We start from the raw sequence: 23,858 nt of genomic DNA, 5'->3' as shown, positions 1-23,858 counted from the left end.
ATTTAAGATATATGTTAGACGATTTAATGCTGGTACTTGAATAAGAACAGCCAAATGGAAATGTATATTGATTTACATTACAGCATTACACTAAATATGCAATGTGTTGACCTGTGAAAGAGCTCATACTTTTGAAAGGAACAAGAAGCAACTATCCCTTGTGGGCTGCTGGGAGAGGGACGCTCCCTGCGTTTCCTCACATGTACCGGGACATGCCGGGTTCGGGTCACAGGCTCCTGTGGAGGAAACCTACGGAAGCAGGGCTGGGCCAGGCCAGGCCAGGGCGCCTGGGTAGCTGGTTACAGTCATGGCAGTAAGCAGCGACTGAAGTCCCTGTACCAGTGCTCCGCGCTAGACCCTGAGCGGGGTGAGGATGCCCGGGAAACAGAGTTGCGGGTACGACTCCCGAAATCAAAACTAGAGAACGTAAAAGGGCGGGGGTGAGTAGGAAGGCAACGCCAGTGAGCTGACCCTAACCAAACCCAGCTGCCGCTAGCCTGTTAGCGTCTCAAGAGAACCAGACTTCCCTCAGCGCTGCCGGCCCTCTCCCCCTCCTTCACCACCACTGCCGGCACCCTCAGCAGCCCCGAACCCGCCGGGACAACTCAAAGGGCGGCTCCCGCCTCCCCCGGGGACAGTCACGCCACCCCCACGACAAAGGCCGTCCCGCCGCAAGTACACTCCACACAAGGGACAGCGGCGGCCTCGGTCTCCACCCCCCTCTCCATCACAGCGAGACCGCTGCGGAGGGAGCCGGGCCGCAACAGAGAAGCACGACGCGGGGAAAAGCAGCCCCGCACGGCCGCCACCTCCAGCCGCGGCGGCACCCGCCCCGCCGCTCCGCGCCTCACGGCTGGGAAACGCCCATGAGCCGGCCGGGGCCTCACGCCGCTGCTCCGCGGAGCGGGAACGGCTCCCACGCCCTCAGCACCGCCCCACCAGCCTGAGGGGCAGCTCCCCGACTCAGCTCGCTCCCTCCCTTGCCTTCGTCGGTGGTGCCGATGGCCGCCTCCCCCGCCGCATCCTCTCACCGCGCCCGTCGCCCGGGCCCCGCTCCCGACACACGACACATCCCGTCCCGCTCCGCCCCGTCCCCGCCCCGCTCCCTCCCCTGGCTCGGCGGATCCGCTTCCCGTCGGAGCCCCGCGGGCCTCGGCTGCCGATGAGTTTCCGGGTCGGCGGCCTGAACTTGTGCTGCTGCCGCCGGCGGCTGTTGACCGCGGGCGGAGAAAGAGGGAGAGAGACCGAGCTGCGGGCCGGGAGCATGAGGCGCTACTGGCAGGCAGGGAGACGCTGAGCTGAAGCGCCCGCCCGGGCCCGGAGAGCATCGCCGGTGACTGTCAGCGCCGCCACGCCGCCGGGAGCCTCCACCGAACAAAGGGGCAGCGAGACGGCGGTAGCCGCAACGCCCTGCCCGCGCAGAGGGAGCCTTGCCGCCGGGCGGGCACTCCCCACCGCTTCAGCCGCCGAGTGACGGCCCCAGCGGAGCGGGCGCTCCAGGGGGCGTCGTATCCGGAGCGGAGTGAGGGAGAAAGGAGCAGCCGCTGAGCAAATGGAGGCGCTGGGTGGCGGGCGCGGAGGCGCCGGGATGGGCCAGGGAGAGCCCCTGTGAGGAGTCGGTGAGTGCCCCGCGGTGCTGGCGGCAATCCCAGCGCCGCTTGGAGAGGCTCGGGTGGGGTCCGCGGGGCTGCGAGAGAGCGAGGCGAGTCCGGCTCAATGGGAAGACTTTGCATATCTGGGCGGCGGCAGCCCATCGCATCGCGGGTGCGGTGGGCCGGGTGGCGGCTCCGGGGGCGCTCAGCTCCTCGTTGCCGTCGGCAGGAGGGGAGAGAGGAGGCGAGAGCAGAGGGTAACGCCGGCGTGCGGAGGTAAACAAGCCGCAGGTTATCGAGGCTGGCCGTTTCGGGGCGCGGCGACGCAGCCGGCGTGGGGACAGCCCCCGGCGGCGCGGGCAGGGGGCTGTGGGGAAGCGTAATGGCGGGAGGCGGGGGGCTGCTGGGGTGAGTTGTTCTTGGGGGGAGAGAGGCGGCCTCCGGCCCAGGCTCTCGCCAGGCGCCGCGCCCCGTGGTGGTGGAGGCCGGGGATGGGGGGGGGTCCTCGCCCGGAAACAAGCCGGATTGGGGGGGGGAAGGGGGGTGCGCGCTCGGCGGCGGCAGTCACGGGGCGGCGGTCTCCCTCGGCCGGGACCGTCGGAAAGTTTGGAGCTGCCGGCTGGCCTGGCTTTAACCAGCTGCCGCTGTAGAGCTCATGCCCGCCTTGTTCGCAGCCTGGGAATCTTGCCTTGAAGGCAGAAGGGGAAGAAGCGCGAGCGGCCGGAGCGGGAGCGTGTGGCGCGGGCGAGCGGTGACAGCGTAACCTTGCTGCCGGGCTGGGAGCAACGTCCGGAGCGGGCTGGCTTCGGCCGAGCTGGACGCTCACATCTCCTGCTTCAATTACTATTTTTTTTCTCGGGGGGGGCGGGGGGGGGGGGGAAGCGAGTTTTGATACCGCAGCGGTTGTGTGTAAGTCGCAGGATCGCTCGCACAGACATGTCCAAACACATGCTGGAAACTGGGTGACTTTTGAAAGTGAAGAACCTTGATAACTCACGGCTGCTCAGTCTGTCTCTTATTTACAGGTCAGGTAGTACGCAGAGGAGACGTGGAGTCACAGAAACATGCTCTGCAGGACAGGGAGCTAATGCCACAACTTAAGTTGTAACGACGGAGGGGTCAGTGCAAACCAGCCGTTGTTCATTGCGCTTTCTTCTTCATAATGCGCTCTCTTTTGAGTGCACTTCTGTTCTTACCAGGTCCAGAGATGGAGTTTTAGTTGCAGATGTAACATCAGTAGGTGTGCTGTAATTTAAGTACATCCCCTAAAGGGAGTGACCGCTTCTGAGAGAATTATTAGCTGTAGAGGTTAACAATGAGAAGAGACTGTGTCTTCCTTACGCGTAGGGTGTTTCATCTTTACTGTCATCTTATTGATTTTCAATATGAAGTGTGGTGGATTAGTTTCTCTTTAACCTCTCTTGGGTACAGCAGAAAAATACTGTTCCATGGGGAAAAAAGAAAAACCCAACAACCCAAAGCTTTAGTCATATGGAAAGTAACAGCATTTTTAAACTAAGACCATGTGGCTTATTTAATTGAGGTGTCTGCGCAGAACTGAAGTGGTAGAATTTCTAGCGACTTTTTTCCCCCTTTTCCCCTGGACATGGAAAGAGTAAAAGGCAGTCCTTAGGAATAAGAGACCACATTGCAGAAGACTCTTTTGGAAACTTTAATTCCCAGACTTTCCGTGGTTCTATACTCAGGCAGTTCCTTCTTTAACAAATTTTAGTCCTTAAACAAAAGAATAAAAATATTTGAATAATATAGTATATTACCCCTGAATAAAAATATTATTAGAAATCTACGAAAAAGCTAAGCACTGTTTGTGATGCTCTGTCTTCATATATGTATATACACATGCTATACATACATGCATCAGCAGAATATTATGAATGAAAATATTTTTTAAAAACCCTAAACCAAACTAACCACAGCAATAGTGGTAATATTATAGTAATAATAGTATCAGTACCCAAAAGACAAAAATTAAGTAAGTTTCCTAGACATAGTTATATATTGTCTATAAGTTTACATATATCTGTTGGTTATATGTTCCTATCAGACATACACAGTCCAGAAAATGAAAGGAAACTAAACATCTGAGTTTAAAAGGGAATGAATTCTATAGCTGTCAGATTTTGTTCGATGGAACAACTATAAAAAATGGGTTTTAAAAATGTCATTATGCCTTTGTTCACTATATAAAAGCTTGTTAACACTATGGCTGATTTAATCTGTCCTGAGCAGTTTCTCACCCGCTGGTCTGTGACACCTCTGCTGTGATTGATTAGCACTGCATTGCTTTTTGTTTCAGTAGTAGAGCTTTGTTTATTAACTGTTAATTAGTTTGGCTAGCAGGGTTTTTTTGGTGGGGTGGAGATTTTTTAGGGGGGGAGGGGATTTTTTTTTAGGTTAATTGTTGTTTTGTGTATATGTGGTTTGGGTGGGGTTGTTTGTTTTATTTTAGCTTTGCTGTTTAGGAGTTGTGTTACCCTTAGCTGACTAGTTGATTAACTTCACTTTGGAATCTGAAAACTAGGAGATAGTCTCTGTTGTTGTCATAGATGTCACTACTGAAGTTTTGTTGCTTTTGCTAAGGTGACTCATGCCATTAAGAAGAAAAATTGAGAAGCTGGAGGTTACCAATATGTGTGCTGATCCGGTTATTTTTCTAATCACATTATTATATTTACATAATTGATAATGATACATACCAGAGAGAGAGCTGTTTTGCTTGAAAAACAGCCCTATGGAAATTCTGAAATGTCCAAAACAACAAAGAAAATTGTTAAGTTTTCAACACCATTATAATCAAAGACTTTTTACTGCTTTCCTTCCCTCTTCCCAAAATACATCGCATAATTTTCCATGGAATGTTACTGAAATCACATGTGTAAATTTTAAGGGCAAAGGATATTTCATGCCAGATTATATCATATTAAAAGTTCAAACCAGAGAAGTCTACCTAAAGACTATTAGTTTTCTTCACAAGCACTAAATGTTTCCCATGTTTAAAGTGGAACCAGTAAGAATGGTCTTTGTGTGCCACTTCGGAAGGTCAAGCACAAGTTCCTCCACCTGGAACCAGGACAGTCCCCAGTATCACACAGACTGGGGGATGAATGGGTTGAGAGCAGCCCTGAGAAGGACTTGAGGATGCTAGTGGGAAAAAAATCAGACTCGAGCTGACAATGTATGCTTGCAGCCCAGAAAGCCAACTGTATCCTGGACTGCATGGAATGAAATGTTACAAACAGGTTCAGGAAGGTGGTTTTGCCCCTCTATCCCGCCCTTGTGAGACCCCACCTAGAATACCGTGTCCAGCTCTGGGGTCCCCAGTACAAAAAAAGACATTGACCTGTTGGAGTGAGTCCAGAGAAGGGTCACAAAGATGTTCAGAGTGCTGGAGTACCTCTCTTGTGAAGACTGGTTGAGAGAGTTGTGTTTGTTCAGCCTGGAGAAGAGAATGCTCCAGCAGGCAGCATACCCTTCTGGAGAAGAGAATGCTGCCTGTTGCAGCCCCCCAGTGTATAAAAAGGGCTTGCAACAAAAATGGAAAACGCATTTTTACCAGGGCCTGTAGTGATGGGACAAAGCACAACTGTTATAAACTGAGAGAGGGTAGGTTTAGATTGGGAGTAAGAAAGACATTTTTTACAGTGGGGATGGTGTGGCACTGGCACAGGTTTCCCAGAGATGTTGTGGAAGCCCGGCAGTCAGAAGTGTCAGAAGGTCAGGTTGGATGAGGCTTTGAGCAACCCAGTCTAGTGAAAGATATCCTTGCCCATGGTAGGAGGTTTGTATGTGATGTCTTCAAAGGTTCCTTCCCACCCAAACCATTCCGTGATTCTCTTGATTATTTTTTTTTTGTGGAATATTAGATTGTCTTCTCTAGTATCAGTGAAATAGTATGTTTTGCATTCCAGATTTTCTTAATCTATGTTTTTATATGTATGTGTGTATCTACTTATCTATCTAATGTCAAAAAATAGTATAGCCATAGCAGAATATCTTCAGTTTATTAGTCTAAAAATTACATTGGAGTAAGATAGATGCTGGTCACTTGCTTTGTTGTCTTTATAGGATGTTTTCTGAATTCGCTTTACCCTCCATGCTCTAACAGTACAGTCCTTGCTTTCTGCTTCTTTGCTTTTAGTCTCACATACCTGAAATTCTGCTATGAAAATAGAAAGAAAAAATGTAAAATCAGCCAGGGTTTTCTCTTATTGGTGTGCAGAGGTTGTCTGAGGGAGACTTGTTATTTCTTCAGTCCTCTTCCCGTATTCTTGGTTTTAGTATTTAAAAGTAATTTTCAGAAGTTACAAACATCTTGTATATCATATAGATTAATGCTTCAGATTCATGTTTATGTGTATCTTTAACTCCTGTTTTTCAAACAAGAGAATCACTGTACTTTTAGATAAGATTAATACCTTTTTTGACCTAAATCTACTTTGCAGTACTGCTAGTAGCCTTGAATTTTCTTTAAGGGGTTTTGCTGGAGCTGCATAAGGGAGTTTTTCATTTATTGGTTTTGCTTTGGTTTATATTTTAACGCCCATAAATTCTGAACTCTTACTGTTGAAGGATAATTGCAGTAAAAATACAGTTACAGGTTGTAAATGGATTACTGCAGGGAAATAGAAGAGCCTCTCTGATGTATGCCTGGGATCCTTCCTGGCTCTGGTGACTTTCCAGAGCAGCTGTGTGACAGTGTTGTCTGTAGAGTTTCTCTTGTAACTTTTCTTCTTCAGTTTTGTACTGACAAGGAAGACAAGGGGCCGGAATTATTTCTCTAACAGTAGGTTTTATGTTGGTGCCTGAACTTCCAGCTAGGAATCAATCTTTGCACACAGCTTGCAGTATAGTAATGTTATTCTTTGACAATGTTAGTGTAGTTTAAATATTACATCATGACAGCTGAGACAGTGTATTATTAAGTATGTACAAAACAGTTCTTGTGTGCAGGCTTGTATGTGGGAGATCACGTCATTAAATCTCTCGGGGATTTTCCCTACTTAAGGGAGTTTCCCAGTGGCTTGTGCTTACCATTTTGATGTACCTCAAGAACTTAGAGAACACATGATACAGAGGATTCCCTGTCCTCTTGCTGCCTGATGGAACTCAGTGACTTAAGGGATGAGGGGCAGTGGTGACAAGTTCTTGCTCAGCACAGCAGGTGCATCTCCTGTGTGACCACTCCACCTTCCCAGGTGCCCTTGCATAATAGGTACGAGACTGCAAGTGGAAATGAACAGTAACAAGGATGATGGTTCATCTAGCTTGGAGGTGTCACTGAGGTTGTCTGCCAGTGCTCTATGTCACAACTGCTCTCATAAAGAAGAAAAGTTGAGTCATTGTCGTAGGATACTCCCTTCTGAAAGGGACAGAGGACCCGATATACAGAACAGACCCACTTCTTAGGGAACTCTGCTGCCTCCCTGGGGCCTATGTTAAAGATGTGAAGAGAGAGCTTCCTACCTGTGATGGCCCTCAGGTTATTATCCTTTTTTCTTTTTTTTTTCAGGTAGGCAGCAGTGAAATTGCAACAAGAGGTCCCAGGGCAATCAAAAGAGACTTCAGGGCGTTGGGACAACTGGTTAAGGGATCAGGAGCATAAGTAGTGCCCTTCTCTATCCTTCCAGTTGCAGAGAATGATGAGGGAAGAAACAGGAAGAGGCAGCAGATTGAGTACCTCCAAGCCTGGTGTTACCAGTGGAAGTTTTGGGGTTTTGTTCATAGGTCGGTTTAGTCAACATCAGGCCTGTATGTTACGGGGGACACCTGTCTCAAAGGAGGAAAAGAATCTGTAAATAGGAGTTAGCAGGTCTCACTGATGAAGCTTTCAAGCAGATTTGAAGGGGGAAGGGATAAAATCAGGCTAGAGATCAGCCTGAGCACAGCATGTCAATATTTGAGGGGCAGTGTGTTACTGAGGTCCTTCAGTCTGCTATCTCATTGGAGGCAAAGGATGAAGGTCCATGTAACAGTAAAGACACAAGGTCATTTAGGAATTAGTGTTTTCCCTGCAAAAATGTGACAGGATCAGTAGCCCAAATAAAGTGCAGCTACACCAGTGCACACAGTGTGGTCAACAAACAGGAGCTGGGAGTCTTTGTGTGGAAGAAAAGTGATATCATGCCGTCATGGAAATATGGTGGGATGGCCCCCAGAACCAGAGTGCTGCAATGGATGGTTATAAACTCTTCAGAAGGGATAGGCAAGTAAGGAGAGGTGATGGGGTAGCCCTGTGTGTTAGGGAGTGTTTTGATATTCTAGAGCTTAATTATGGTGATTAGCATTTATGGGTAGGAATCAGGGGAGTCCAACAAGGCAGGTAACATCTGTTATAGGCCACCCAACCAGAGTGAAGTCAGATGAAATACTCTGTAAGCAGCTGTGAGGTCTCACAATTGCTAGCCCTTGTTCTCATGGGGGACTTCAACTTACCGGACGTCTGCTGGAAATACAATAGAGTGGAGAGGAAACAGTCCAGGAGGTTCCTGGAGTGCGTGGAGGAGAACTTCCTGTCACAGCTGGTGAGTGAGCCAACTAGGGAAGGCACCCTGCTGGACCTGTTGTTTGCAAACAGAGAAGGACTTGTAGGGGATGTGATGGTTAGAGGCCATCTTGGGCATAGGGATGGTGAAATAAAAGGTTTTCATTCTTGGAGATGTAAGGAGGAGAGTCTGCAGAACTGACACCTTGGACTTCTGGAGGGCAGGTGGTGGCCTGTTTAGGGGCCTGGTTGACAGAGAGCCTTGGCGAGCAGTCCTGAGGAGCAAAGGAGTCCAGGAAGTCTGGACAGTCTTCAAGAAGGAAAACTTAAAAGGTGTAGGAGCAGGCTGTCCTTGTGTGCTGAATGACAAGCTAGCAGGAAGGAAGACTGGCTTGGCTGAATAGAGAGCTTTGGCTGGAACTCGAGGTAAAGAAGGAAAGTTTATGACCTTTGAAAGACAAGGCAGGCAACTCAGGAGCTCTGCAAGGGTATCATGAGGTTATGCAGGGAGAAAATTAGAAGGGCCAAAGCTCAACTAGGACATATCCTGGCTACTGCTGTAGAAGTCAATAAAAATATTTCTGTAAATGCATCAGCAACAAAAGCACTAAGGAGAATCTCCATCTGTCTCTTTTGGCTGGGATAGAGTTAATTTTCACAAGAAGCTGGTAAGAGGACACAGCTAGGACAGTGGACCAAAACTAGCCAAGGGGAGATAGTCAATACCATATGACATTGAGCTCTGTATATAAAGGGAGGGGGCAGGCCATGGAGGAAGCATCACTGCTTGGGGCTGGGCTGGGCATTGAGTTCTGGGCAGTGAGCAAATGGCACTGTGAGCGAGCAAGCGGCTTTAGAGTGCTGGTTGGGCATAACCCAGGACAGCCCTTTTTGGCACCCAACTTGAAGGGTTGAGATAACAACAGATCTGACCACAGCATGTTAAAACAAATTTCTTACACACGTTTTTTATATTAGTTAAACAGTTACTGGTCACAATAGAGGTTTGTTCACATGGCTGTGTTATTTAAACCTTTACTTGCTGTATGTATTTCCTGTGGTGCTGTTTATCACCTCTGGGAGAGGAGGTAGGATTCTCATTTTGCAGTACTGTGTAATACTGACTACCATATAACTAATATGATAACATCAGTGGTCATGAGGTTAAGCTGGTATTTGCATGTGGCATTGCTGTCATGCCCATGCCTCAGATGACATCTCTTGGAACTTATTAATAATTGTACCAAATCTATGGGGAAGACAGGGGGCTTCTCTTTCTCCTTCCCTTTTTCTTTCAGGCTGGTTACAACAGCTTTTGAGAATCGTTAATATTTTTGGGAGGTTGAAGCCAGCATGCTCCTATTGCTGTGTCTCCTGAATGTGTTGTAAGTCCTGCTTAGGGTTACAAAAAACTGTTCTAAGAACTGCCCAGAGATCTGCCCACAGTCTTGATAGCAATGGGTGGCTTGACATGTGGGACAGTATGGGCAGGTGTCTAGAGAAATGCACACCTCCAATGGTTTGGAACTTCACTCCAGAACAACTACAGGACCCTGATAAAGTGGTAGAGTGTTTGAAAAGAAAATGCTGTGGCTGTTCCAAAGAGGCACAACTTACCACGCTGTGCTGGGCCCTGGCCAGTATCTTGAGTGCTGTCACGCCACATGTACAGGACAATGAGAGGCCCTCAGCATGGGTTCATGAAAGGTAGGTTTTGCTTCATTAACCTGATCTCCCTCTGTGGCAAGCTGACCTGCTTATTGGGTGAGGGAAAGGCTGTGGATATTGCCTGCCTAGGCTTTAGTAAAGCTTTTGGCACGATTTCCCACAGCGCTCTCCTGGAGAAACTGGCTGCTTATGACTTGGATGACTTCCACCCTATGGAAGCCACGTTGGGGCAGTTCATGAAGCCCCCACGGGAAGGACTCACGTTAGAGAAGTTCATTGAGGAGTGTCTCCCTTGAGAGGGACCCCACTCTGGACCAGGGGAAGAATGTGTGGGATCTTCCCACTGAGGAGGAAGGAACGATAGAGACAGCTTGTGATGAACTGACTGCAGCCCCTGTTCCCCGTCCCCCTGTGCTGCTGGGGGCAGAAATTGGGAATAAAGTTGAGCCTGGAAAGAAGGGAGGGGTGGGGGGGAGGTGTTTTATGTTTTATTTTTCATTATCCTACTTTGTTTTGACTGGGTAATAAATTAGATGTGTTTTATTCCATGTTGAGTCTGTTTTGCCCATGGCATTAATTGCTGAATAATCTCTCTCTGTCCTTGACTCATAAGCCTTTTACTATATATTTTCTCCCATGTTTAGCTCAGGAGGGGAGTTGATAGAACAGCTTTGTGAGCCTCTGGCCTCCAACCAGCGTCAGCCCACCACACCAGAGAAGGGCAACAAAGCTGGTGAAGGGTCTAGAGCACAAGTCTTATGAGGAGCAGCTGAAGGAACTGGGGTTGCTGAGCCTGGAGAAAAGGAGGCTGAGGGGAGACCTTACTGCTCTTCACAACTCCTTGAAAGAGGTTGTAGCGAGGCGAGAATTGGTCTTTTCTCCCAGGTAACGAGTTGCCCTACGGGAAGTTTAGATTGGATATTAGGAAAAATTTCTTCACCAAAAGGGTTGTTAATAACTGGAACAGGCTGCCCAGGGAAGTGCTTGAGTCACCATCCCTGGGGATATTTAAAAGATGTCCAGGTGTGGTGCTGAGGGACATGGTTTAGTAGTGGACCTGTCAGTATTAGGTTAATGGATGGACTTGATTTTAAAGGTCTTTTCCAGCAAAAACAATTACGTGATTTTAACTTCTTTGGTGTAGTCTGCTGTGCTATATAGCATTCCATGAATTGGAAACTTAAGTTATTGGCTACTGCTTTTCTGTATCTCTTCGTTGCATTCAGCATTTCCTTTTCTCTCCAAGAAAAATAAGAACAGTAAAAAACAGGTATTCAATTTTAACATAAGCTTTTATTGTGAAAATAGCACCCAAGAAGCATGCAAGTAAGTAAAACAAAAAGACTTTTAGAAATGCTTCAATCACCAAGTTCCATGGAATAGGACTGTCATGTAGCCAGTGGTGTATATTCATTTTAAAGGAGTATTTTTAAACTGCTGTGAAACACTTAGTCGTTGCTTGATAATAAAGGCTGTGGTAAGAAATACAGTTGAGGCGTATCCAAGCTTTTTGTGGTATTTTGAGTGAGTTACAGGTTTCCTGGAATGATCTGAACTATTCCCTTTATATTTACAGTTTCTCTATTTACAGTCTGTAAGGCATTGGCATAACCCTCTCTGACTTAAGTATTCTGAAGCAAAGCAGAGTTTAGAGGAAAAGCTGAAGAATGATCAATTTCTGAACCATCTGCAAGACTGTACATGGTACTAGTTGGCTTCTGGTAACTGGACAGTAGGGTTTGAAAACTAAAAAAAACCTAAAGAGAATAGTTTTGCTCTTGAAGAAGCTAATTGGTTGTAGGCTATTCTCTATATTCAGCATGAAAGTAAGTCACTACTTGTATATCTCCTACATATAACTTATAGAAATGCTTGCAATTTGAGGTCATTTTTCTGTAATGTGGGATAAGTTCTTTTATCTAAGTGTGCAGGGGTTTTTTTCAGGAGTCATTATCAGAGGTGGGAAGAAAAGGTCCACTGCTTGCTTTCAAATTCTGGAGTAAACTACTAAAATACTTTCCATGGAGGAAGATTTTTTTTTTTTCATGCAGTGTCTTTAAATCTGATGCAGTTAAATCTTTCTCCATTTATGCAAGTCAATAATGTGAAGTCTGTTTATATCCTCAAACCATGATGGCTACTACTGTTGAGGTTCATGTTACTTCTCTTTTATACAGTGTCTCTGCCATACCTTGCAGTTGCTGTTCTGTCTTGGTGTTGGTGTTTCATCTGTATTTATTTTACATACTATTTATAAGATGCTCTGACTTCTGAGTATTCTTATTTTTCTTGTTTCTTTTTATCCTTTCCTCTTTTTTATTTTTGTTGTGTTTCATTGTTGCCTTGTACTTCTTGAAGCAAACATTTGTTTCTTCTGCTGACAACATGAATACCTCATAGCTTTGATCTACTCTTGCAGAACGTTTGGGGTTTTTTTATGGAGTGAGGATTGTCTTCAGCAGCATCTGCTGTGATAATGGCTGGTATGCTGTGTTATACTTACCTGACACCTCTGTCTCATGATGTTAATTGGATGGGTGACACAATTTTAGACACAGTGTGGTGTTGGTTTGAGGGTGTTTTTTTGAACACTGTCAATGATCCGGCAGTGCTGTGCAAACAGAAAATCTTAAACAGTTCTTGGCAGATGAAAACAGGAGGAGAGACACATAGTCTCTCATAGTCTGTGAAACAAAGCGCTGGCAAGAAACAAGATAAACTAAGGGAAAATTAACTCAAGTGGGCAAGTTTTTATGTGAATACCACCCTGAATTAAGATCAAACTGTAGTTCACATAGAATTAATAGTTACAGAGAGGAAAACATTTTATTTTGACTTGGTTTCACTTAGACTCCAGTAGCTCATGTCAGCTGGGGGGGTAATATGTGAGATAACATATTTGAAAGGTGGTAAAAGGATGTGTGTGACTAATTGTGAAAATTCTTACACACTTTGATTCTATAGTAGACGTCTCAACTGAAATACTGACTTTGGAATGATGTCCTATAGGACTGTTGGTGATCTCCACCCTCTCCCCTTCTTTTAATGAAAGATGACTTGAGTAAAGATACAGCTTTGGTAGTTTCAGAGATACTTCAGGGAAAAATCACTTAACATATGTAATGCTAATTATGTGTATACTAATGGCATATTTCTTGTCTGCTTTATGTACTCTGTATTCAATTGCAGCTAAAAGTAAACATAAGTTGGAAACTGATTCTCTGCCCCAAGTACGTCACCTGATGATCACTCTTCTTGGAATTTAGCACAGAAAAGAATTAGATTTTTCTAGTTTACAAATAGAATTCTGGTTTAAAAACAGGTCCTGCTTGTTTTCATAGCAGGCACTTTAAATGACTGTAGGAACATCCTGTCCTGTTTGCATGCAGCTGGTTTTGGTCTTGGTTGTAAAATACTACAAATGAAATAATTTAGTGAAGAAAATTGTATTTTTTATACATATTTGTTTAAGCTGTGTTTGCAGTCCAATTAAGATCTCCTTTTCAAGGAGCTTTCACAGATGTTAATTGGGGTAGCAATTCCCCTGCCCCTTTTATTTCAAATAGATTTCTAATAGGAATTCTAATAAATGAAGTTAAAAATTGTGTCTTTCTATCAAAGCTGTTGTGTAGGAATGCAAAATCTTCCTCTGTTAAAAGGCAAGAGTTTATTTTACAGATGAAGCATTGATAATGATGATAATTATGATTGAAATATTTCCTGTTACAAACCAGACTTGGAGAAATAGCTGAAAAACTGTGATAAAAGATTATTATATGTATTTGTCTTGTTTTTCACTACCATTATATTAAATACTGGTTCTATTAAAATTATAGACTTAAGAATAGGAATTTTAGGGCTGCTATAATTTACTAAGAAACTCTTCTCTGTACTAAGGGCTTGTTACTGTACTGCTGTGGTATGTAACTGCAATTTTTCTTTGTATCTTTATTAACTACTATGTAAGATGCAAAAATAATATCTGCAAGGCTGGGTGCACATCAGGACCAATTTTCAGCAGTAGCAATCTGTAAATATTGTTGCAATAGAAGTTTCCTCTGAAATACTGGTTTTCTTATTACCATGCATGTGTAAATTACTAGCAGAATTGTTACTATTTTTAAGGTGATTTTTGTTTTGCTGTTTGTTTGGTTTTGTTTTTTTTTTAAATCCAGTTGGCTCTGCTGTGTTCTAGATCTCTCAGCAGCTGGGGGGAAAGCAAATGTATTAATGTCCTCTTAACTCTATTATGTTGAAAGACATTTAGAAATGTCCTGGTAGAGTAGAGGCCAGAAAATTTCTTGTTAGTCTATCAAAATGGTGAATTTCATCATTGTCATGAAGAAACTGCAAAAGTGTGTGGCTACTAAACTCTGAAGCCCAAAGTTCCAGCTGTGCTAATAATGCAGGTTATATGTTTTAAGATTTTAAAGAATTTACTGACTGATGTGATTTCATGCAAATTTGCTAAGTCATTGAAGTTACTTTGTACCCATAAGGTGAGGATTTTGATACTTCAAAGCTCAAGACTTGAGACGCAGCTGTGTAACAAACTTCATGATAGCAGAACACAATACTGCAGCAGTGATCTGACACTTTTATTCTGTAGAAATAGTTCTACTACAAAATTGTAAAAGCAAATAATCAAGGCCTATGCAGCATTGTTATTTACAATTCTAAGACAGTTTTTGTTTGTTCTCTGTAAAAGTCCTCCAGTTACTTGCATTCTCTGATGGCTTGTGTGTAGAGGTGCACAGCCAGCAGTGTTGAGACATACCAACAGCTCTGTAGCTCATTGCAGTACAAATATACAGTAGCTCTTAATTTAGGCCCTTTTGCCTGACTTCTGGAGAGTCACTGACATAGATACTTTAAGCATTTAGTTTCCCATATTTAGAACGATGTGTTGGAGAGAAATCTTTCATTGGAGCTATTTCAGTGAGTCACCAAGCACAAACTGCCCATTAAAAAAAAAAAATACTGAAGAGACTTTATTTGGTGGCTTGTGTATTGAAATACAAGTTCTTTGTAACATCCCATTTACCAACCTGTTAATTAGGTAAAATTAAACTACACGGAAGTCCTTTATCCTTTTCAGGACATGATAATTAGTATTCAGTAAGATCAAATAGTGCCATTTTGCATTTATAATCTTCATTAACTACCTGGATGAGGTGGTGGAATGCACCATCAGCAAGCTTGTTGATGACACGAGGTTGTGTGTACTGGAGGGCAGGGCTGCGCTCCTGAGGGACCTCAATAGGCTAGAGAAAATGGTTTGACAAGAACCTCATGGTGTTCAACAAGAAATCTGAAAATTGAACCAGAATAACCCCACACAGTAGTACAGGCTGGGAACCAGTGACAAGAAAGCGATGTTGGAGCAAATGACATCACTTTCCTGGTGGACACCAAGTTGAATGTGAGTCAGCAATGTGCCTTTACTTAGCAATAATGAAGACAGGAGCTAAGAGAAGTATTTATGTCAGCTTGACATTTGTGTGACTGAATCTGAAACAGTGTCTAGTTTTGCATTCCCCAGTATAGGAGAGATGCTAATGTACTGGAGCAGGTCTAGAGGAAGACTGCCAGGATAATGAGGAGGCAGGAGAACATAGTGTAGAAAGGGAAGCTAGAAGAGCTGAATGTCCTCAGAGTTCAGAAAAGGCCATGGGGAGGATCATGTTTTCAATTAATGGAGGGTACAGAGAAGGCAGAACCAGACTTTTTGGAGGAGCTAGGGGACAGGTTTGGAGGCAACACAAAAAGTTCCAGCAAGGGATGTTTCAATTAGACATTAGGAAAGGAATTAGATTGTGAGGGTGGTCAAATCCTGGGACAGGTTGCCCAGAGGGCCTGTGGGATCTCCGTCCTTAGAGGTACTGTGAGCTTAACTGAGAACAGCATGAGTAGATTTTGAAGCTTTGAAGATTGCCCGGGGTAGAGGATTGAAGCAATTGACTTCCAGAGGTTCCTTCCAATGTAAGTAAGTGCTTGCTCCATATCAGATGTTATGGTTGTAAAAGCAACCATTTTCTTGGTCCTTTGGCATGCAGCTGGTTCTGGCCCAACTGAAGCCTGTGACCCAGAGGACTGTGGAGCTTTGCAGAAGAGAATGCTATGAATATCTTATGTAAATTCCACTCTGTGGCTCAAACCCTGGTTTTTAACCTGCCTTCTGCATAGTCAAATATTTGAAGTGCTAAGTGTAGTGCTTTGAATTACGATGTGTCTGTAATGAAATAGATTAATCCTGGATGAGACATCTTTTTTCAGAGTTCTGTATTTTTAAATAACATTGGGTTTGTTGTTGAGGTTTTTTTCTATGACTTTTTTTTTTTCCTGCTATGCAGAAGGAGCTTCTTGTGCATCCAATGAAGTAAATATATAACTTTAATTGGAATACAGGTTTATTCTGTTTTGAGTTGTTGGGGCTGGGTTTTTAGTATAGGTGTTTTTTTTTCAAATTCATAAATCCAAACTTTCCCATAAGCAAGTTTGAGGTTTATATTTACACAGTAAAGGAATATGAGGTTAAACTCATTTTTCTGGAATGGGAGGTAGACAGGCAGTATGTTCTAGTACAAAATACATTGCTTTAATGCTTAAGTAAGAAGAGATAATTTGGAGGTTTTAGTCTCTGTTACCTTGGATGTTATTACAATGTAAAATAAGCAAACTTAAACAGTCACATAATTTTACTGTAAGTGCAGTGTAAAGTGCCTATTGATTTGGTCTTTATTTCATATAAATAACTTTTAAATTCAGCCTCACTGAGCTCAATTCAGAAATCCTGTTGAATTTTTTCATTCCTATTATGTATGCAAGTGAGGAATCCGTGTGGAGGACCAGAGTTTTAAAATCCGTCTCTAGGAAGGTGATTGGTTGTTCCCCCCCCACACACACACAGAGTTTTAACTATTCATATGGATTTCTAAGAAGAGATGAGTCAAGTTTCTCCTAAATTAGTCACAAGCCTTAAAAGTATACTGAATAAATTATACTGATTTAACTTCAGTCTTGTTGGTTGTGGTATGAGAGTAGCCATGACTAATAACTATGTCCTTCATTGTGTTGCAGATATACAGAGGTTCTCACTTTTAGCACCTGCTCATGAGCACAGAGGAAGAAATCCTAAACCCCTAAATCATGTGTTTCTTGGGAATAACTTCTGTATGAATTACACATTTTCTAGCAAAACCAGGTAGTATTTTCTGGGTGTCCTCAGCATGTTTCAACTCCTTCAAAATAATGATCACATGCAGATCAAAGCAGACTGGGTTAGTGCTAAATGGAGTCGTTCAAAGAAGTTTCATTTTGAAACTTAAAACTTCAGTATGAACTTTGAAGAAAAAAGTATTCCTGAACCAGTGTACCTACAGCTTACTGTGAAAATAAATCTTTTCGCATTCCTAACGCCAGAGAGTCTACTCTAACCATACCCTACTTTAGCTATTCTATATTTTCTTTTCCCCAGCGTTGCCTGGGTCTCCTTTCTCAAACTCCTTCTGATGATTCCTGTCTTGTCCTTCCAAGACTGCCTACCCAGCTGTTGTATCAAAACAGTTGTAACTGAGGGCACCCAAGAAATCCTCTGATGCAGTAATTGTATGCTGTGGCCCTGATTTCCTACAATTGAGGGTGCTTCTTATAAAGAATTGTTTCTCTTTTTATCTGTGTTGCGTTCTTCAAAAAGGAAATGTTAAAATTTGTCCACATAGAATTGAAGACCTGAGAGCAGTATTCTTTTTTCAAAATTGATTCAGTGGGATATGAGGCTGTAAAATGCAAAGTTTTGGGCTATTTTTTAGTACTGTTTGCTGTCCTAATTAATTAAGGAAATAGGATTCCCATGTTACACAGACATTTGATTACATCCTGAAAATGAGCAAGCTATTGCATAGGTGGATTATGTCCCTTTTCGAGTAGGTGGTTCCAGCATCCCTGATTCCTGGAAAATTCCAACCTCACACCCTTCCAGTGCAATATGATATATTTTCACACATACCACAATTTGAAAAAGGAGTCCTTTCTATTTATTTAATCTCTTTATAGAGGGTTGGGGTTTGTTTTTTTTCCATATTCTGTATTGTTAGTCAGCTGTTCTTTAAATTATTAGGTGCTTGCTTCAGAGGGGCTTCTTACTTCCACTGTAATACTGTTTCCTTTCTCTCACTTCTTGTTCCTTTTCCTTTTTTGAGTCTAGAGAGTAGTCTAATGCAAGTAGAACATGCTTCTTGCTATGCAGGATGTTATTTGAGTATACAGGGTGACACCAGAGTAGACATTTTAAAGCTGTTTGTGCCTGTTGAAGCTTTCAGAAATGTTAAGACTTAAATCCTTTAGTGAATACCAGGACTTTTTTGATTCTACACATCCACCAGCAGTTGAAAATCGTGTCCCTGGATTGCTCCCCAGCAAGTTTTAAATCTATTACAAAATACGATACAACAGGATATGTGATACAGGAGGGAAGGAAGGGAAGATGTTCTGATGTTAAAGATCACCCTTTCCCAGAGAGCAAGTGGGTGGGAACTATGTTACATCTATTTCTTGCCACCCCCACCACCTTCAAGCCTGGTCAAAAAGTATTGTGCCAAGTTAGAGTTTGTTCTCAGCAGAGAACTCAGGCTTATGGGCTCCTGCAACTAAGCCAAACACCTTTCACAAGTACCTTCTTGCCTTACTCTTGCTTTCTGACTGCCAGGGTAGCAGAGCTGAGGTTTCTTTGCCCTCTAGTAAATGTAAGCTCACTTGTGTGCTTTCACTGTCTGTTGGACAGTGATTCTAGTTGTCTTTACCTGTGTCTTGCTTAGTATCAGACACTGGAATAGCATCTGGATTCCCCGTCCCTGGAGGTGTTCAAGGCCAGGTTGGATGGGGCCCTGGGCAGCCTTGTGTAGATCCAGGCCTGGAGGTTGGTGTCCCTGCCTGTGGCAGGGGGGTTGGAGCTCTATGATCCTTGGGGTCCCTTCCAACCCAGACCATTCTATGATTCTATGGTCTGCGGTTGCTTTTAACAATTATCTGGACACAGGTACCAGTTCTGCTGACGTTTTGGGGAAGGACTAGGGTGAAGATGCTGTATTAGTTGTTTGTTGGGAGTTTACATCCTGACTCAGTTTGGTACTCCTTTGTATGTGGCTCAGCAGGGGCACGTGCAAGCTTGGGTGCAGTTTGCAGCAGCCAGTGCTACCTCTGGTGCTGTGGTGCCTGCTTGGTATCTGCAGACTCCCACTCTACCCAGCTGCATCCTTCAGTCCATGGCCCATGTTCCAGCCCCTTCTGAATGCACTACCACTGTCAGAGTCACAGCTAACAAAATGGTGCTGGGCTGCAAGAGAAAATTCCTGAAAATGGCTTTGACTGCAACACTGTGGTGCTGGTACACTCCTGCCTTGCTTCTAGCACCCTGTGGTGCGACTGTGGGCTTTGCAACACTTTGCATATTGCTGGTGTTTCTGCTTCTGTCTGCACTTCAGTTTGAACAAACACTGGTTTGAAAGTATTTCCACTCTTTACAGTGTGCACTGGTGCAAATAATCCTGCTGCCCTATCACTGCTGCCATGCTCTGGCCATTTGGACCATCAGCATCCAGGAAGAAAAGCCAGAAGAGGGAACTGATCTGAGTTACACCTATTCTGCTTCTCTGGCACATGCCAGTTCAAAAAAGGCAAAGTGCAGAAATACAGACGAACAGAAGGGAGTGGATCAGAAACAGAAAGGGCAGGATCAGCTCTCGTGTCAATTAAAACCACTTTAGAAACTGCCTTCTGTCTCAAACAACATTAGTGTCATAAAAAGGTAATGGAGGCAGTTTTCCTGCTTGCTAAGTGCATACTTCGTAATAACTATAAAAATGATTTTATAACTTCTGAAGCTTTCAGAGAAGCCTGCAAGAGGTCACACACTGATCTGTGCAGTGACAACAGGGAAGTGGACCTTAGGGAGGAGAACACCCCAAGACTGGAACAAGAAGTGCAGGGGAAAATGAAATGTGCTTGGTTTGTTTGGGGCGTCTTGTTTTTCTTGTGGTGCCTTTTACTTCCCAACCAGGAAGAACTGTTCTTAATTGAGTGCCTGTGTGTTTCATTGGTGCTGGGACAGGTTTTTCATGAAGTGGTGGCCAGGGGGTCCTGAGCATCACAACTCTGTGAGCTACTGAACTGAAACTAATACAGCTGGTTCTTCCAGCTTATGTCTCACCTACCACGTCTTGCTTTTGCTCCCACAGATACATGCAACAAAACTAGCAGTGGGATTATTCTTCTGACACACTCTGTGTGCTTGGAACTTCTCTTGGTGGATTTGTGTCTCGTTCTCAGGCAGCCACGTGGAAGTTCTACCAGTACATAGCAAGTGTTGGATTGATAATTGAACTTCCCCTAGCGATAAGTCAGGCTGCTTAAGAGCAGCTTTATCAGTCATGGTAGAGGAAGGTAAATGGGCTCGTCACAAGCTTCAGAGACATGGTGACTTGCCCAACAGTGGTGAGCCTGTTCTTTTACATGAGCAGGCTGGATTGTGTAGTCTCAGGTGGCCATATGCTGTCTTTGGCCAGATGTCTGCTGTCACTGCTTTGCAGCCAGGATTGGTAGAATTGAAGTGAAAGTCTTCCCTTATGTCAGGAGGCATGCCTGGCTAGGGAGGTAGCAGGAAGGGAACGCGCATCCCAGTCACAGCAGCCTGGTCATGGCAGGAAAAGCCCATGTGCAGGTGTCCTCTGTGACTTTGTGAGCAGTGTTCAGAAATAGCACTGGCTGAGAACCTCCTGTGCAGCATCACTGACACCTCCTGAGTCAGGAGAATGACCTGGATCTTTCTGTTCTGAAGGATCTCTGTGTCTAATGTAGCAGCAAATAAGGGGGACAGAGGTCCTAAAAGTCACCTTACCTAACCAGAATTACTAGATCCACTACTGAGCTAGCTATGTTTGCAGCACAGTCATTCTTTTCTTCTGACTTGGAAATGTGTGGAGCAGACATGGAAGCAACAGTCAGTGATGAGCACAGCCCAGGCTGTATTAACTCCACGTTATATATTTTAATACTAGATGGGCTTATGGGTAAGCAGTATTGGAAACAAAAGGTATGTAAGTCTAGTAAATACTGCTTTTCAGAAGACTTGCTAGCTGGCTGTAAAAACAAGTAAGGCAGCAGTTTTTGGTAGGAAAAAAATATATCCTCCAAAAGCTTGGGCAGTACACTAAGGTGAATTGGTGGACAAGACATGAAATGGTCTTGGTTACTGGAGAGCAAGACAAAGGCTGTTGTTTAGGGGGCGGGGGAAGCATTATTGTTTGACCATTACCAATCTGATATTGAACAGACTTAAACCTGGTACTGTGGCCATCCAGTGTGACTCTCAAATTCCAATCTACATCTTTTTATAATGATTCCCTTTCTGAGATAGCAGTGTTCTGGTTTAAAGTGTAAAAAATGTTGTGTAACTGGTATATTTGACTGTATAATTAATGTTGAATGCTTCAATCTGTTTCTGGACAGATTAATTTTCTCCTCCATATTGGGAAGTCCAGTGAAATTTTCAAGATACACTTTGGCTATTCAAGTGCTGTCTGTGGGGAGATGTCTTGTTCTTCTCCAGGAAACATGAAGTAGAGAAGAACAGTAATAACAGTAACAAGGTTTGCAGAATACAGAAGAGCATGGGAACAGGGGAATTCTGGGGACAGGGGCAATTTTCCTTACAAGTTCCCTTTTATTTGTTGTTCTGTGAGGTGAGGAGTAAGAAGCAGCAGGATCTACATATATGATACCGTGAGCGTTGTCAGAGAGGACAAAAAACATGCAAGATTGCTTATGCTTTTCTCTCTTTCCTAGCATCTGGCTGCAATCTTTCCATGATAATGCAACATCTCTTAGTGAGAAAGGTTCTTCCATGAGAAAATAGGGAGGAAGTCTGAAATAATTCAGTGTTCTTAAAGGGTAGAATAAATTCCATCTCGGAGTAAAAAATATTCTAGATGTGCTTTACAGATTTCTTGCATTCTGGCTGAATCAAGCAAGGTGAAAGGAGATTAGCATAGATACCATCCCTTTATCAAGTATCGCCTGCCAAAGTGGGATGTACTTACTTGGTGATGAGAGCCAGGGTCTAATTTTGTAGGTCTGATCTCAGAACTGTCAATCTGTGTTGAATCTTGTGGAAAAGCTGTGGAGACTCTGTTTCAGGTTATTTTTCTCAGTGCAGATATGGTTTTCTTTAGTATACTTTTTGATAATTAAAGCTGTGCGAAAAAAACCTCATTTTGTCATGTGTAATCTCTCTTAAAAACTAATTTGGTGCTGGATTGCTGGAGGTGAGTTAACGTGATGCAGTTTTTAAAAGATTCCAAGACAGGCTTGTGGAACAGCAAATGTATAAACCTGATGCCTGTTCCTGGAATATTTGTAGAAATGATGTAATAATAGACTAGTTAGCAGACACGTGGATAAATGTGATGTGTCCTGAGGAACAGTCAACATGGCATCATAAGAGGAAGTCTAGTCTCACAAACTTACTGAAAGTCTTTGAAGAAAATATCAGGGCAAATACACTTCCTATAATTTGCTTGGATTTTCTAAGGGCATTTCACATGATCCCTTTCTTAGAAGTCTTAGAGTCCAGACAGCTTTGGGAAAGGAGGAGGGTCATGTGCATGCAGAAGCTGTTAGTTCAAAGGTAGGAAATGGGTAGGAATAAAGAGGCAAGTTTTCGCAGTGTTTGAAGGTTACTGGTAGAGTCCCAGGTAGATCTGTGCTAGCTTAATGTGAGAATAAACATCCCTGGATGTGTTTAAAAAAAGGGTAGATCAGGTACTTAGGGATATGGTTTAGCTTAGGATGGGAATAGTTGGACTTGATGATCTTAAAGGTCTTTTCCAACCCTGTGATTCTGTGAATAAATGATCTGGAAGAGATGGTAAGTAGTGAGATGGTAGTCTCTAGACAGTACTACAAACACAGTGTCAACTGCAAAAGAACTTTATGAGACTGAATGGCAAATAGCATATGAAACTCAGTTGTAGCTAAAGGTAAAAGAATCACATTTATATAGAAAATTATTCTCTTAATTATTACTACTCAGGAACAAGATCTTGCATTTATAATAAAAACTATGAAAAAAAATCAGCTTAGTCCTTTGTACCAGTCCAAAAAGTAAATCAGATGATGAAAGAGTAGACACCATGCCACCACCTTGTAAATCCATGCAGTTTGCATCTTGTACACAACTCCTCCTCTCCTAACTCAAAAATATTTTAGTGACCTTGGAAGTAGAACAGAAGAAGCAGAAAGGATCTGAAAAGTTGCACAGAATCCATTCCTTAAGTATTAGGGTTAATCAATCTGTAACAAAACAACATGTAAACAGATTGCTATGACAGAAGGGTGATAACTTGTAAAAGGTGATACGATATAAATCTCTAAAATCACAGGTGGAATAGAAAGAGAAAATAGGAAAAGGTTTTTGCTGTCTGCCTCTCAGTTCTTGTAGACAGTGAAAATGGTATTTAGCAAGTGGCAGGTTAAAAACAGATGTTTCTTCACACTGAATAGTTAAGCCACAAAATTTCAGGATGCTGCGGCTGTTACATTTTTGTATGGATTCAGGGAGGTTTTGAACATAATAATGAAGGAAAAATGCATTACAGGTTATTAATATAAAAATAACACATGTGGTGCAAGAATTGTCAAGTGGTGAATTGCCAAAGACTGGGAGGGTATCTTGGGAAAGTACTGGTTCATGCTTGCCAACATGTACAAGTTTTTGTACTTTTCACTGGTATCCTCTGCTGGAAACTCTCTGGACAAGGTATTAGATGAGAAGTATCAGATCCAGTATAGACATTATTGTAACTATGTTTATAGTCTGTGGAAGAAAAATGCAAGTATTTGTAACAGCAAACTTTTGAAGAACTAAAGTCATATATCACCTGAATTCATATTTGTGAAGTTTAAAACCAATTGAAATTTTGCTGCAAGCCAGATAGAATGCTGTTTCATGAAAGCACACAATAAATTGTATTAATCAATAAAAGGTTGACATATAAACAGTAGAAGTAGTAAATAAGATTGTTACAATTTTGAAGGAGTAA

The 23,858-nt window shown here is 43.4% G+C and overlaps 1 protein-coding gene across 1 annotated transcript in view; it reads left to right on the top strand.

Moving 5' to 3' along the window:
- The first annotated feature begins 2,665 nt into the window (after positions 1-2,665).
- ANKIB1 (ankyrin repeat and IBR domain containing 1) overlaps positions 2,666-23,858 on the top strand; it is a 92,462-nt gene continuing 71,269 nt past the window's right edge. The window contains exon 1 of the mRNA XM_084260427.1: positions 2,666-2,710. The gene's annotated coding sequence lies outside the window, so the exon portion shown is untranslated. The remainder of the gene's footprint in view (positions 2,711-23,858) is intronic.

The sequence above is a fragment of the Gallinula chloropus genome (genome assembly GCF_964237585.1).
Source record: "Gallinula chloropus genome assembly, chromosome: 2".
Lineage (NCBI taxonomy): Eukaryota > Metazoa > Chordata > Aves > Gruiformes > Rallidae > Gallinula > Gallinula chloropus.
The sequence above is the reverse complement of the archived record's forward strand: the minus strand, read 5'-3'. Positions and strand labels throughout refer to the sequence as shown.